This window comes from Physeter macrocephalus, chromosome 4 (assembly GCF_002837175.3).
Source record: "Physeter macrocephalus isolate SW-GA chromosome 4, ASM283717v5, whole genome shotgun sequence".
Lineage (NCBI taxonomy): Eukaryota > Metazoa > Chordata > Mammalia > Artiodactyla > Physeteridae > Physeter > Physeter macrocephalus.
Window position 1 is genome coordinate 90,349,102 of NC_041217.1, and position 16,590 is coordinate 90,365,691.

Genomic DNA, 16,590 nt, shown 5'->3' on the forward strand with positions numbered 1-16,590 from the left:
TCTTGAGCTCCTCCTTGTGGTCTGCATCTGCCATTAACTAATCATCCTAAATTTTATGAGAACAATGAAATTGAGTAAAGAGTTTGAATTATTTTTGCCTTAGATAACTGTGCTTTGGGGAAACCCAAGCATTAAAACAATAAAATTAAAGTCAAAACAGTCTTATCAACCTGTTAGCAGTCTATCTAAATTTTAGGTTAAGCGTCTAGCAGAATATAATACTCTCAGGAAATCTAGACTTATCAAGCCAAATCTATAATTAACATTGATGCTGTCTCTCTCTTCATACATATCATTTCTAATCCATACCTTAGTCAAGTAATTTGGGTGTTATTATCACCATCTTACAGGGGAGGAACTGAGAATAAAAGAGTTTAAGTAACCATTTCAAGGTCACATCAGTAAGTATCAAAAACAGGATTTAAACCGTGGTCTTTCTGATTTCAAAGCCCTGTGCTCTTTCCACTATGTCATGTGGCCTCTGTTATGTTATGACAAATGTCCCAGTGTTGAGAAAATTTAAAATATATCATTGATGTATCATATCTCAGCTCAGTTATTATTGCTGATGCTGTTGCTATTTATGTGAGGATGGCGAAATGTGGAAAAATAATGAGTCACTGTATATACATCACTGTTGCTAATGTAGTCACTGTCTCCAGAGCCTGTCACCATTTGTAGCTCTGCCACTTTCCTTCACCAGCTGTCCAGGGCCTTTGCACAAAATGAGCCAACACACATCTGACTGCTAAATTCCCAAGTTAGTTGGCTGCTCTCGCCCTTCAGTATCCTGCAGTTATGCCTCAGTGCTTGAGGTTGGTTTCCAGTATGCACTGTAGATCATCTGTGCTGCATATCCAGAGCTACTAAACAGGCCACCGTTTGATGCACTGAAGCAGTAATCTGGGCAACAGGACCAGGGCTACCTCAAAGATTTAATGATCTTCCAAAGGTGCCCAATATAAACTGCTGGGAAAATGTGGCTTGTTCTGCAAGAAATCAATTCATGTATTAAAATACATAAATAGGTGGTTTAAATATTTAAAATGAATCCTTTCATCCTGAAAATGTATTTTCCCCCAGAGTGAGTTGAATAAATATTCAGGGAGTCTCATATGCTGAAGGTATGACATGACAATTTGATACTAAACATGTTGATGGCTCTAGTAAATAGCCTTTGTCAGGAACAAAGTTCATTTGCTTCATTCTCACAGGATAAGAAAATGGGTAATATGTGGTTGTGACAGTCCTGGAGCTAGGAGGAGGATTCTTTCCCCCAGATGACCTACCATAGTGACTTCTTAAAATTTGAAGAGCAAACGCCAGAAAACTGGTTCATTTATATCATTGCACAGTGTTTCAATATGACACTTGCTGGTCCTGTTTGCTTGCTGGCTTTCCCATACTGTAGGTCAAATGTTGTGCATTTCCCCATTCACTTCATGCTCTAGTAAGGCCAGGGAGCAGCTGGGCAGAGAAACGTCAGAGAGCTTGGCAAACCCCACCATACCTGTGCGCCTCTTGTGGCAGTTGGTGTTTTTACTGAAGCATCTGAGCTAGAAGGGAATTAAAGCTGAGATTGGGCAACTTGTAACCCTTGCCGTAAGTTACCACAAATGAATTTAATTCCACTGTTGATTACAAAGGCTGTATTTTGCCTAAGTTATGAAAATAATTGTATTGATCCTGTTAGAATACAGACTTTTATGTGGATTCCTAAGCTTTAGGATTTTGTCAGTCTATCACACAGTTCATCAAATGCTTTCTTTCTGGGACTTGCTTTGCACAGTGCTGGATGGAAAGATTTGGAGATTAATTAGAACTCTAATGAAAATTAGCTGTGCTGTTTGGTTTCATGTTGTGATTGTCATCATGGAGGTCAATGCTAATGATATGTCAGGCTCTCTTTGACAGTTTGCATACAGGCACAGTTTACTCAGAACTTAGCAATGCCATTCTCAGAAGACGAGGAGGTATTGAACTGTCAAACAGGGCTGCACATGTGACAGCTGATGCATTTTAGATCAGCCCTTAACAAAGAGAAAAGCCTTTTCTCTTCTCCTCCCCCAACAGTAAAATAATTTATTTTACCGAAGTTACTAGTGTGTTTATAGTACACATTTTTCCACCAGATTTTTTTGAAATCCTTATGAAAAGAATGTCTCTTGTGAACTTTTAGGAAACTTTATTTAATAAAAGATAAAGTATTTGTGCTACGGTGCTCTTGACTGCAAGTACTTTGTGTGGATACAGAATTTTTTCAAGCAAGAAAATATAGGTAAATACAGATATTCACAAAATTATATTTGGTTGTGACATAATTCCATATTAATGAATGTTTATAATTTTATATGTCAAATACATTTCTATTATTCCTTACTTTGAATATTTTAATATTTTTGAAACTTAAATATTATTAATAAAAGTAGAAATAAATTTTTATTCAATGCTTACCTCATATTATCCACCAAAAAGAAAAAACTATATGAAACAATTCAGAAAAATATGCAGCTATTCCTAACTGATTTGTGTATATTTATTTTTTTACCTCTAAGCATAAATTTCTAGACAATCTATACGTATGGGGCTAGAAATCCTTTCACATACTAGTTTCTAATATATGTGAGCATTTGAAATGTTCTTTTGTGTCACTGGGGGAAGACTGTTTGCTTTAGAGCTTTAGTCATTAACCTTTCCTTATAGGAGATACAAAGTCCTATTCCTAAAGTAAACCATTATCGTTTGTAATAATTTAATAAAAGTATTTGTACATACGTAAAAGTATTTAGGATCTCTATGTGATCAGTTTCTAAAAGGTTTACTTCATTGTCATGCATATATTTCATTACATTAATCTACTAATTTAATATATATTTTGAATTATTGGAAATAGACCTGTGATTTCTCAAATTATAATAATTAGACTAGGCCAGACAATACAATTCCATTTAGACACAAATGAACATAATAGCATTTACGCTGAAGTCGCTTAAATGGTATTCTCTTTATCCTCAGGGCAGTAGGGAATATAATAGAACTAGAGATGATTGACATTTTTTTCTAACCTCTCTGTCCTTTCCTCATGAAAATGCTTAGCTACTTCTGAGAAGCACAGCTGTTGGACAAAGCACAGGGTCCAAGGTTGTGCCTTTGGGAGGGCTAACAGAGAAATTTAGCCAATTGAAAGGCAGGCTGGAAAATGTCAGATGAGATATGCCAATCACCATAAAAAAGGTGATGACCCAAAGAGGTGAGAGTGCCAACTCGAAGTTGAACGCAATCTATAAAGCACAATTCTCTTGCTACTGATTTTACTTGCTTATTTATCTTTGGTATTGGTGGGAACAGTTGCAGAAAATATAAGATGATATAGAGTACAGAGTTAATGCTTCAAAAATGGTGAAAAAAATCCTCTGTTAAAGAGAAGGTAAATTTTCTTTTATCAAAAGCAAAACCTTAGCTTATCATATAAGTGGAAAAGAAAAACAATAACTTCTGAACATGAATATTTCTATGAGAGAAAAAATGGCCCGCGTATCTCTATCCTACTTTTAATGCCACAGCGTTATGCTACATAGCCAAGATATAAAAAGGCCTTTAACAGAAAGAATGTAAAATTTCTTTAAATGTTGAAAGAATTTTTGTCTGACAATGTCAACAATTAATTTAAAACAGACACTACTGTATGATAAAAATTAAAATTAAGAAACAAAACATCATAATTATTGGACTAATGCAATAGCTAATCAATGTCCAGTGAGATGAGATACAGTTTTACTCTAGACTATTTACCTGTGTTTAATAATTTTCCAATTTGATTTTCTTTCTTCCTTTTTTATTTTTTAAATCATTTTTTAAAAAATTGAAGTAGTTTATTTACAATGTTGTGTTAGTTTCAGGTGTACAGCAAAGTGATTCAGTCATGCATATATATACATATATATGTATATACATATATATGTATACATATTATTTTTCAGATTCTTTTCCATTATAGGTTATTACAAGATATTGAATATATACTTCCCTTTTCTATAGAGTGGGTTCTTGTTGTTTATGTATTTTATCTAGAATAGTGTGTCTATGTTAACTCCAATCTTTTTTAATAGAAAAATATTAGAACTCATTGCTACCTACCACACTTGTTACTATATTTACAACCCGCGTCCCCTGCATCAGCAGGCAGACTCTCAACCACTGCGCCACCAGGGAAGCCCCCTCTCTGTGCACTCTTGTTCTTTTGTTTTTTTAAAATTTTATTTACTTTATTTATTTATTTTTGGCTGTGTTGGGTCTTCATTGCTGTGCACACTTGCTTTTCTCTAGTTGCAGCGAGCGGGGGCTACTCTTCGTTGTGGTACGTGGGCTTCTCATTGCGGTGGCTTGTCTTGTTTTTGGTTTGTAGCTGCACTTTGACCAATAGTTGAACATATTTTGCAAGGCTATGTGGTAATACAAGTGTTGGAAGGTGTATTTTCTATCCAAAAGAAACAGTTTGAATTTAATTTGTGGGGGAGGAAAAATAATTTTGCCTGTACTCTTCAGGTTCTTAGCTGAGCCCCCCAGCCACGACAAAAGGACTGATTAACAGGAGAAAAACAAATTTAATAACATGTATACCTCCTGTTCACATGAGAAATACCCAGGAAAACTGGGTAACTCCCGGAAATTGTGGAAACCTTAAATACCTTAAATACCATCTTCAGTTAAAAACAGAAGAAAATGTTGGGGGTGGAGAGTCAGCTATGGGTGGTTACCAGGAGAAACACAGTAAACAAGTGTAACTTTGTTATGCAGACTAAAGTCTCTGCCTTATCCATTGATGAGTTTCTAGGGATTTAGTCATCCCATTTTTCCTTGTATGGTAAGGGAGACACCTTTACAAATGGAGATTTTTCTTATAAATATAAATGTCTCTTACAAAAAGGTAACTTCTTTATAGGTTATTACAAGATATTGAATATATACTTCCCTTTTCTATAGAGTGGGTTCTTGTTGTTTATGTATTTTATCTAGAATAGTGTGTCTATGTTAACTCCAATCTTTTTTAATAGAAAAATATTAGAACTCATTGCTACCTACCACACTTGTTACTATATTTACATTTCAATTACATTTTAACATTAGCTGCAAAACATCCTGGGCTGTATACTGTTACCAGTTACGTTGTTAGTAGGTTATATAATCTGCCAATTACAACTAAAAATAAATGCCAGGTGTTTCCATCACATGATGGGCTGGGACTGTGTTGCTAGCATCCAACACAAAAATCACAAGAGGAAGGAACAACAACAAAAAACAAACACATGGACCAAAAAAAAAAAAAAAATAGGAGGCCTGTGGGCAATAAGGAGAAAAGTCAGTGTGTTGCTGACTCTAATTTTCCTGTTTGTGTCTCTCTGTGCATTTTTTTTTTTTTTTTTTTGCGGTACGCGGGCCTCTCACTGTTGTGGCCTCTCCCGTTGCGGAGCACAGGCTCCGGACGCGCAGGCTCAGCGGCCATGGCTCACGGGCCCAGCCGCTCCGTGGCATGTGGGATCTTCCCGGACCGGGGCACGAACCCGCGTCCCCTGCATCAGCAGGCAGACTCTCAACCACTGCGCCACCAGGGAAGCCCCCTCTCTGTGCACTCTTGTTCTTTTGTTTTTTTAAAATTTTATTTACTTTATTTATTTATTTTTGGCTGTGTTGGGTCTTCATTGCTGTGCACACTTGCTTTTCTCTAGTTGCAGCGAGCGGGGGCTACTCTTCGTTGTGGTACGTGGGCTTCTCATTGCGGTGGCTTCTCTTGTTTTTGGTTTGTAGCTGCACTTTGACCAATAGTTGAACATATTTTGCAAGGCTATGTGGTAATACAAGTGTTGGAAGGTGTATTTTCTATCCAAAAGAAACAGTTTGAATTTAATTTGTGGGGGAGGAAAAATAATTTTGCCTGTACTCTTCAGGTTCTTAGCTGAGCCCCCCAGCCACGACAAAAGGACTGATTAACAGGAGAAAAACAAATTTAATAACATGTATACCTCCTGTTCACATGAGAAATACCCAGGAAAACTGGGTAACTCCCGGAAATTGTGGAAACCTTAAATACCTTAAATACCATCTTCAGTTAAAAACAGAAGAAAATGTTGGGGGTGGAGAGTCAGCTATGGGTGGTTACCAGGAGAAACACAGTAAACAAGTGTAACTTTGTTATGCAGACTAAAGTCTCTGCCTTATCCACTGATGAGTTTCTAGGGATTTAGTCATCCCATTTTTCCTTGTATGGTAAGGGAGACACCTTTACAAATGGAGATTTTTCTTATAAATATAAATGTCTCTTACAAAAAGGTAACTTCTCCTTGGTTTCCAGAGCTTCTTCTGTGTCTACTGTTTCTTAAAAATAATCAGCCTAAAATAATCATTGTGCCAAAGAGGCACATTTTGGAGTGACAAATTCTATTCCCCTTTACATTAGAATGCTTTCTCCTAAACATGAGAAGGAAAAAAGAGTAGAAAATCTAGATGCTTTTCAGCACAAATTTATCAATTTAAAATGTGAGAAAACTAAAATACTTCAAATTTACGATGAGTTTTAAGTGTTGTTATATTAACTATAGATTTTTTTATTCTTAATTACCTTCCAGGAAATTTAGAATCTGCAGTCAATTTTTTAATTCACCTCAATTTTTGTTATGTGATGGTCTCTTCATTGGCCTATACGAGAATACCAAATTTAAAAATGCTCAGCAAATAGTTGCCAGGTACAATGGATGCATGTGTGAATGAGCAGTGATTCAGGGTATGTGGTATGTAGTTCAAATCCATATCTATGCCCGTATAATTTGCCTTCCATGATCCCAGCAAAAAACCTGTCACAGAAGGCAAGTCCATGTGCTTGATGCATAGTGAGGCCAAACAAACCTAAACGTCAGAGTCTGGAGCAGAGAAAGGTTTATTGCAAGGGTCAAGCAGAGAGAACAGGGGGCTCATGCTCAAAACTGCCAAACTCCCCAAGGGTTTTCGGGGAACAGTTTTAATAGGCAAAATTTGGGATAAAGGCTGCAGGGTGTGTGACTTTTGTTCTGATTGGTTGATGGTAACGTGGTGGTGTTCTAGGAATCTTGTGCTCAGCCTGAAGTTACCAACCTCCTCCTGGGTGGGGGCCTTATTTCCTGCAGAAGAACCTGAAGATAGAGTTATGTGTACCCCTTGAGGAAGAACCAGGACTCTCCTTTAATTTCTACACTACTGTTTCTCGGTTCCTCCTCCTTTGTTTGTGCATTCTCTTACTTCCCTGATTAGCAACTCTTTGAGTCTGCCCTTTGGTATTCAGGAAGGTCTAGGAGGCTGAAGCCTTTTTCCTACAAATAAGAAAAGGAGGACTGAAAAGGCTTTGTACCCAGGAAGGCCCCACAAGGTCCTGCTCGGTGTCAGGTAGGGGGGAATATGTGATTCCCTGTATTTTGGTACAGTTGTTGAAAAATAGGGTCTCTCATAGTTCTCACTTGTGCTTTCTTAAACTACCTCCAGGAGTGAACTTTTTGGACCTTGTGAGGCCTACATCTTTTGCACTCTGTTGCAAGATGCCTCTTGTGTCCTTGGTTAAGCCATAGGTTTGAGTCACTATTGAGATTAATATAAGATCCTACTCATCTATGGCCAGACCATGGATCCTTTGAATTGGCTATATTTAAAATATTAGGTTAATTAACAAGAGAATGTAAAAAGATCAAGAGGAGACTCACAGGACTTGTCCCAGCAGGGTGGAAATCTTTAGATTATTATTAAGAAATTGGATGAATAAAAGACATTGATGGGGTTTTAATACAGCACTACCAGAGATTGGGTGGACTAAAGAGATGTCCTACTGGTCTTCCAACAGTAAAGGGCCCCAAACAAGTCTGCTCTATTTATTCCATTTGGAAAAAAGAAAAAAAAAAAAAATGGACAGGTCAGGAAGCAAATTCAGTAGAAACATCTGACACAAAACAGTAAGTCTCACTTTGCCGTCCTTATATTTCCTTCTACTTTTCAGGGCTCTGCAATCAGACTTTGCCAGCTGCAGGCCTTACTATGCAATGTCCCTTGCAGATGTATCTTAGATCTCCACCCAAATAATTCATGTCCCAGGGATAGCAGCAGATCTTTTATGGTTGGTTCTTCCCCTTGACATTCTGGCTGAAACTCAATTTTTGAGGAATTGGAAGCAACTGTCTTTGTCTTGCAAATCTCTGTAAGATGAGAGTTATTGCTCTAGAGCCAATTCAAAGCCCTACCAAGCCCAAAACATCCCCATTCATCTCAGAATACCTGTAGGTACTGGGACTTTGGAAACAGAACTGTCCTATACTTAAGAAAAAAAAAAATTTTTAAATAATTATCCTAGACCTCTAATAGTAGGCAAATATGCTCCAAAAACTCCTTCTTGGAAAAACTCGAATACTTTCTCTTTGCCTTTGTTATGTAGATTTTCTACCCCCATCTTCTGTAGGACCTAAGAGCCATTCTTTGAAAGGCAAAATTTAGGAAAATAATTCCATTCAAAAAAAAAACAAATGTGGGGGGTGCATGTGTTTGGAAATTGGGCAAATGAAAAAATCTTAAGGGTCTGTATGTTTGCTATGTGTGTCTATATATGTGTGCTATAGATGTGTAATATTTTTTCTACCTTCGGACGGTACTGCCAAAATTAATTTATAAAAAGCTTTATTTAGTTGGTTTGAAGGCAATGCTTGTGTTAGAGGAACCACTGACCAAAACCACCTGCCCTGACCAGGCCCAATAGTAACCACTTGCATGAGTTATCTTACAACAGGAGGTCCTGGTAAGGAACGCGGAACTAACAAGCTACCACCAACCACAAGAATTTGGGAAAGGTCAAAAGGAGAGAGAAGACTCCAGTCCATATATCCTACCAACCTCCCAGCATCCTTCTTGCTGGAATCCATCTTGGCTGAGTGATGCGCACGCCACCAGGAAGGACCCTGAGTCAGAATGATTGGCCAGAGACAACCCAGAAACTAACCCTATTACCATAAAACCCAAGACTGCAAGCAGAGTGGCAGAGCAGTCCACCTGGGTTCCCTTACTCTGTTGCTCTCCGCCTGAGCGCCCCTTTCCAATAAAGTCCCTTGCTTTGTCAGCACGTGTGTCTCCTTGTACAATTCATTTCCAAGTGTTAGACAAGAGCCCACTCTCCTGCCCTGGAAGGGGTCCCCTTTCCTGCAACACTTGTAAGTATTGAGTATTCTAAAACTGTTAGTTTTTCTCCTGTTAACCTATTTTATGTCAATTTAATTATTAGGCCAGCCAGAAAAACCTAGAAAGGGGGAAGAAAACCTTTTCCTCCCCTATAGTGCATTCTCCACCTACTCAAGGACAGCACTCCTTCAATTGTATCCTCTGACTCTTGCATCACCAATTGTTCCATCTCTACTGTATCATTGCAAGATCTTCCAAACATGCTATAGTATTTCTTACTTTAAACAGAAATGGTCCTTACATCCCTTTATAGTTACTTCTCTGTTCCCATTTGCAGTGAAACTCCCCACTGAATGTGTTTTATTTCTATTCAGTACCTCTTGTACTCACTAGTGAAGTTTTTTCCTAACCACTCCATCACAAATGACCTCCAGAAAGTAAGTATAATTTTCAATTCTCAAATAACATCTTACTAAAGCAATCAGAAGCAAATGACAGAACTGATCATAATTTCCTCTTGAAACATTTTTTTTTCCCACTTATTTTTGAGTCATTATTCTTATTCTCCTTCCACTTCATTGGATGCTTTTCAGACTTCATTGTTGGTTCCTCTTCCTCCTCTTCTTGACTTCTCAACTTTGGATAGTACTGGTCCTAGTCCTCTGAACTCTTCTCCTTTATATACATTTACATCCTAGGTAACATCATAACCTCCCATGACTTTAAATAATATTTATACTGATGACAACCAAATTTATATATTCAACTCAAAACTCTCCTGTATTCTAAATTTGAAAATAAGATTCTCTACTCAACATTTCTATTTCAATGTCCACATCTCCAATGTAATATATACCAAAATGAACTCTTGATTTCCCTTATTGAAAGTCTTTCTCAACCCCCAAAAAGGCATTTCCATTCTTTCAATTATTCTAGCCAAAAATCATGGAATCCTCCAACATTTATATACTCTTATACTCCAGTTTCTTTTTATCTTTAACTCCTGTGAGTTCTTTCCATTGTCACTGCTATCAGCCTGATCTAAACATTTGTAACCTGATCTAAACATTTTTACCTGGGCATTTGTAGTAGTTCTTTAATTGCTCTCCCTGATTCCACTCTGGCCCTATCCTCTCCACTGTCTAGTCTCCTCAAGGTAGCCATGGTTATAATTTTAAAACATAAGTCAGATCATATAAATGTTCATCTCAGAACTCTCCATTCATCTCATTCAGAATAAGAGAACTTATAATGGTCTACAAGATTGTATATAATATAGTTCCTTGAGAGCTCTCTGATACCATCTCCTACTACTCTCTCCTTTGCTCATTCTTCTCCAGCCATGATGACCTACTTGATATTCACCAAACATGCTGAACCTGTTTCTGCCCTAGGTTCTTTTGCATCTACTCTTTCCTCTGATATAACACTCTTGCAAAGCGCTTAGCTTTCATTCACTTTCATCGGGTCTCTGAACAAATGTCACTTTATCAGTGAAGTCTTACCATACCACCTTATATAAAATAACATCCTGTAACTCTCTATTCTCCTTTACCATGTCTTACTTTTCTTCAAAGCACTTATTGCACCTCACATATCACGTAGTCATTTGTTTACACTTTTATGTCTGTCTCCTCAACACAAAAACGTAAAATGCTAGTGACTTTGCACTTTGTTTCATTCCTATAGATTCATTTCCTAAGACAGTGAATGGTGCATGATAAATGCTAAACAGAGATGTTGAATGATGAATGAATAAGTAAACTGAAGAGGCAATTTTTTGGCACACTGCAAGAGATTTCAGGCCTTATTAAATAGTTATATAATAAGTTTCTTTGGGTACAATTTTCTACCAGCAATATAGCAGTACAATAACATGTAAAAATGTGTACAACTAAATCTCTGCCAAGTCTAAAAGGACATTAAAACTTGAACAAAAACTTCATATTTTAAATAAATCTATACATTTAGAACTATATATTACTAATCCCATAGGGTATATGTGTTTGAAAATTCTATGAATGCTTTGGAAAACACAATTTGAAATGATTTTATTTTTTCCTCTTCTTCTTTTTTTTCTTTTTTTTTGCTACAGGGTTTGCTATTTATGACTCTTTTCTCTTCCAGCACTTCCAAACCATCTGTGTAACAATCCAGGCTAGACTTTATTATGGTGTTTTTATTACCACCCTTTAATTTTGGAAATAAATGAGTTTAATTTGAATATTGCTGCATTTATCCACCACCTTCCTTTAAGCAACTCTGATTCTCCATGACTGTAAAACCAGTATTAATTATAGTGGAACTGCCATAAAATCAACACTGTTCATCAGTACTTTATGATGTAATTTATAAAAGGCATGAAAAATAAATTCATTGAAAATAGCAAAGGATTTAGGTATTGTGTAGATTATTAGCTTTGAATTCCCTCTTATTTTCTTGTGATTATGATTTTACTATTGTGTGCTCACATCTGTGAGAACTGTTGGAACAAAAGTTCAAAGACAGTGATATTGGATTGAAGGTCTCTACACCATCTGCCCGGGCGACATCATTTACACTCTATGTGTGTACTGGGGTGTATTTTTCCCAGAAGACTTGTGTTCGATTTTTCCTGGTACTCTCAGAAGTACCATCCTAACTAGACGATTTGGGGATGTAAACATTCAGGCTCTAAACCCAGGACAGTAAGGGTGACTAATGCCTTTGAAATTCTAGGGAAGAGGAGGGAGGAGCTTATTTATTTATTTATTTATTTATTTATTTTAATCCACTATCCAGAGCCCACAAGAAAATCTGTCTATTTCTCTTAGTTCATGATTTTCCTCAAAATATAGCTTTTCCTGGGTCCAGATTTGTGAAAAATGGTTTCTCTTCTGTCTCACCAGCTAGCTTAAGCCCTAGGCTCAGGCTGTAATGCCTCCCTCTCTTCCCCCCTCTGCACTTTCTATACATGGAAGCTCTAAGCACCAAGGCTTAAAGCCATCAGGGTATTTTGACAATTCTCCCACTTAGTACTTTCCTGGTTGGCTGTTCTTGCTTCATTGCTAGTTTCAAATGATTCTCCTACTTTCAGTCTCTTTCATTACTTAAAAATAATATTTTTAAACTTTTGTATGTCTTACAGGCAGTGAGTCTGGGGATCTCCAATCCAATATATTACCCTAAACAGAAATCCCTCCTCTTAATTTCCCCTTTAAAATACTTTGTTTACTTTTGTATTTGCATATACTTTTCATTAATGAAATAAATTGAGGTAAAAGAGAAATTAGAATAGTTCTGTCCTGAGTTAATTTTCTGAAAACAGAATGTTTTTCTTATCCAGGAAGAATGATTTTGAACAGCTTGTTGTATTCTATGGCTGCTAATTGCAGGAAACATGAAGAAAAATTCTAATTGTTACAAAAATATTGATGGTCATTGGACTGAGAAAATTCCTGTGACTGAGGATAAATGGGGATTCCAGAATAAATTAAGGAAAAATTCATAGACAGTGACTCTCAATTGTTCATTATAGCAAGGGCTGTTTGAAATTTCTGGCTTACATAATAAAATACTCATACACCAGATATCAGGCACAAGATAATGAGATTATATTTTAAAAGGTATATATGGATAGGATAACTATCCACTTCTCTTACTATAGATTTACCACAAATCATATTAAATAATTACAAATGTTCCAATTCCTACAGTAAGACCAATTATACATTTTTAATTCTGGAAGTTAAGTAAAATTAGCTTTCCTTAGATCCTTTTACAACCTTTGAAATATACTAATTTTTATTCCACTGGTAAAGCAAGAATTTCAGATATTGACCTCTTGTAGTTCTTATTTTAAATTTCTGTTCTACACAAAGATATTAAAATACAATGGATAAATTACAACTACAATTAAAGTAGTTTGTTAACTTAAAAGCAAGGTTGATACCAGGCTGATATTAACCTATGAACTTTAAAATAACTGACAAAATAATGAAACTATAAATTCCTGAGAAAATACTAAAAGGGTAGAGTACAACTTTAGAATTTCTTAACTATTCTGTATACTCTAAAATATTAGTAAATTACTGAACATTTACAGACATATATTATTTAAATTTTCTTAAACCTTTGAATATATTTCTTACAATAGAAAAATGCTTTGCTTTATCACAAGATTATTTCTCTCTTTCAAAGATGATTCAGAATAATGATTATCAATCATTTATAAATGTGAATCATACAACATATGTATCTCATTTAATTTCTCTTTCTCTACCTTTCTCTATTTTTCTCTATGTATACACTCTTTGGTATATTTAATTTAGGAAATAAACAGATATTTCATAACATTTATTCACGCATACCATTTAATGTATGCTACATGTTAAAGAATGAAATTAAAACATTCTCTAACAACATATACAAAAATAAGCTCAAAATGGATTAAGGATCTAAATGTAAGACTGGATACTATAAAACTCCTAGAGGAAAACATAGGCAGGACACTCTTTGACATAAATCACAGCAATATTTTTTTGGATCTGTCTCCTAAAGTGAAGGAAATACAAGCAAAAATAAATAAATGGGACCAAATTAAACTTAAAAGCTTTTGCAGAGCAAAGGAAACCATCGACAAAAAGAAAACCTACTGAATGGGAGAAAATATTTGCAGATGACTTGACTGATAAGGGATTAATATCCAACATATATAAATAGCTCATACAACTCAACATCAAAAAATCCCAAACAATCCAATGAAAAAATGTGCAGAAGAACTGAATAGACATTTTTCCAAAGAGGAAATGCAGATGGCCAACAGGCACATGAAAAGATGCTCAACATCTGTAATCATCAGGGTAACATAAGTCAAAACTACAGTGATGGGGCTTCCCTGGTGGCGCAGTGGTTGCGCGCCCGCCTGCCGATGCAGGGGAACCGGGTTCGCGCCCCGGTCTGGGAGGATCCCACATGCCGCGGAGCGGCTGGGCCCGTGAGCCATGGCCGCTGAGCCTGCGCGTCCGGAGCCTGTGCTCCGCCAGAGGGAGGCCCGCATACCACAAAAAAAAAAAAAAAAAAAAAAAAACTACAGTGAGATATAACCTCATGCCTGTCAGAATGGCTATCAGCAAAAAGAACACAAATAACAAATGTTGGTGAGGATGTAGAGAAAAGGAAACCCTCTTACACTGTTGGTGGGGATGTAAATTGGTGCAGCCATTGTGGAAAAAAGTACGGAGGTTTCTCAAAAAACTAAAAATAGAACTACCATATGACCTCACAATTCCACTCCTGGGCATATAATGAAAACAAAATAAAAACAAAATCTCTAATTCAAAAAGATACATACACCGCAATGTTCATAGCAGCATTATTTACAACTGCCAAGATATGGAAGCAACCTAGATGTTGATCGACAGATGAATGGATGAGGAAGACATTACACACACACACACACACACACACACACACACACACACACTGGAATACGACAGATGAATGGATAAAGATGTGGTATATATATATACAATGGAATACTACTCAGCCATAAAAAAGAACAAAATTTTGACATTTGCAGCAACATGGATGGACTTGCAGGGCATTATGCTAAGCAAAATAGGTCAGACAGAGAAAGACAAATATCGTATGATATCATGTATATGTGGAATCTAAAAAATACAACAAACTAGTGAATATAACAAAAAAGAAGCAGACTCACAGATACAGAGAACAAACTGGTATTACCAGTGGGGAGGGGGAAGTGGGAGGGGCAATATAGGGGTAGGAGAGTAAGAGGTACAAACTACTAGGTGTAAAATAAGCTATAAGGATATATTGTACAACACACAGAATATAGCCAATATTTTACAATAACTATAAATGGAGTATAACATTTAAAAATTGTGAATCACTATATTGTATACCTGTAACATATAATATTGTACAGCACACTTCAACAAAATAATTCATGTTTGTAATTTATTTCACATATATTTTTTAGTATACTGCTATATAAGACATTTCTTCAACATAGTGAGGGAGAAGGTCATTGAAATAGCTCATTTTTTTCCCCCAGGGAAAGATAGTTTATCAATTTTGTTATTTTATGTATCATGATTTTGGTGTCATATTTAAGAATTATTTGCTTAACCCATGTCATAAAGGGTTTCTCTATATTATATGTTAGATTACTTGGGTTGGTTTTCAAATATTGAACTAGCCCTTTATTCCCAGAAGAAACCCCACTGCTCTACTCAATTTACTATTATTTTGCTAAGAGTTTTTGTTTCTATGTTGATGAGGAATATTGGTCTGGTCTCCCTATCTCTCTCTCCTTTCTCTCTTTCTCTCTCTCTCTCTCTCCCTCTCTCTCAGTAATTATGCACTACTGGCCTAAACAAATGGATTAGGAAGCATTATTTCCTCCTTTTCTGTTTTCTAGAAGAGATTGTATAGAATTGGTGTTATTTCTTAAATGTGTGACAGGATTTCCAGTGAAACCATCAGGGCCTGGAGATATTTTTCCAGGAGGTTTTAAAATATGAGTGCAGTTTCTCTAATACTTATATTAGTTTGTTTCATCTAAGTTGTCACACTTATGCACATAAAATTTTTGTAGCATTCTTTATTATCTTTTAACAGTTTCTGGTGTCTTTAGCAATACACTTCTTTCATTTTTTTAAATCTGTGAGTGTGTGTGTGTGTGTGTGTGTGTGTGTAAATTTAAGTGCTACTCTCTTAGCAAATTTCAATTATACAATACAGTGTTATAAACTGTAGTCATCATGTTTTACATTAGTTCCTCAGAACTCTTTTCACCTCTTTCATTTCTGATATTAGTAATTTGTATCTTCACCATTTTTTTTTTTGGTCAGTCTTCCTAGAGGTTTATTGTTCCTCTACCTATTCTCTTTTCCTGCCTTTTTTATATTATTATTTTATCTAATTTATCTACTGGATTTTTTTACTCTATTTGTGTAGGTTTTTCCCCAGTGGTTGCTCTGGGGATTACAAACAATACAATTAACTTTTCAGTCTACTTAGATCAATAGCTTACCAAAAGAACAAGAAAACCTTATCACTATATGGATCATTTTACTCTTCCTCTTTTATGCTACAGTTTTCTTACATATTACCTCTACATACATTGAAACCCCTATCAGAAAATGTTATATTCTTTTCTTTCAACACTCAAACTTATTTTAAACACTTCAAGAATATAGCCTGTTATATTTGCCCAGATATTTACCATTCTTTCACTTTTTCTTCTTTCTAATGTTCCAAGTTCTTTTCTGCTCTCACTTCCCTTCTATATGAAGAATTTCTTTTAGCAAACCTTTTAGAGAAGTTTTATAGTCCATGAGTTCTCTTAATTTTCTCTTATTTGAGAATATCATTATTTCACCATCACTTCTAAAGGATATTTTT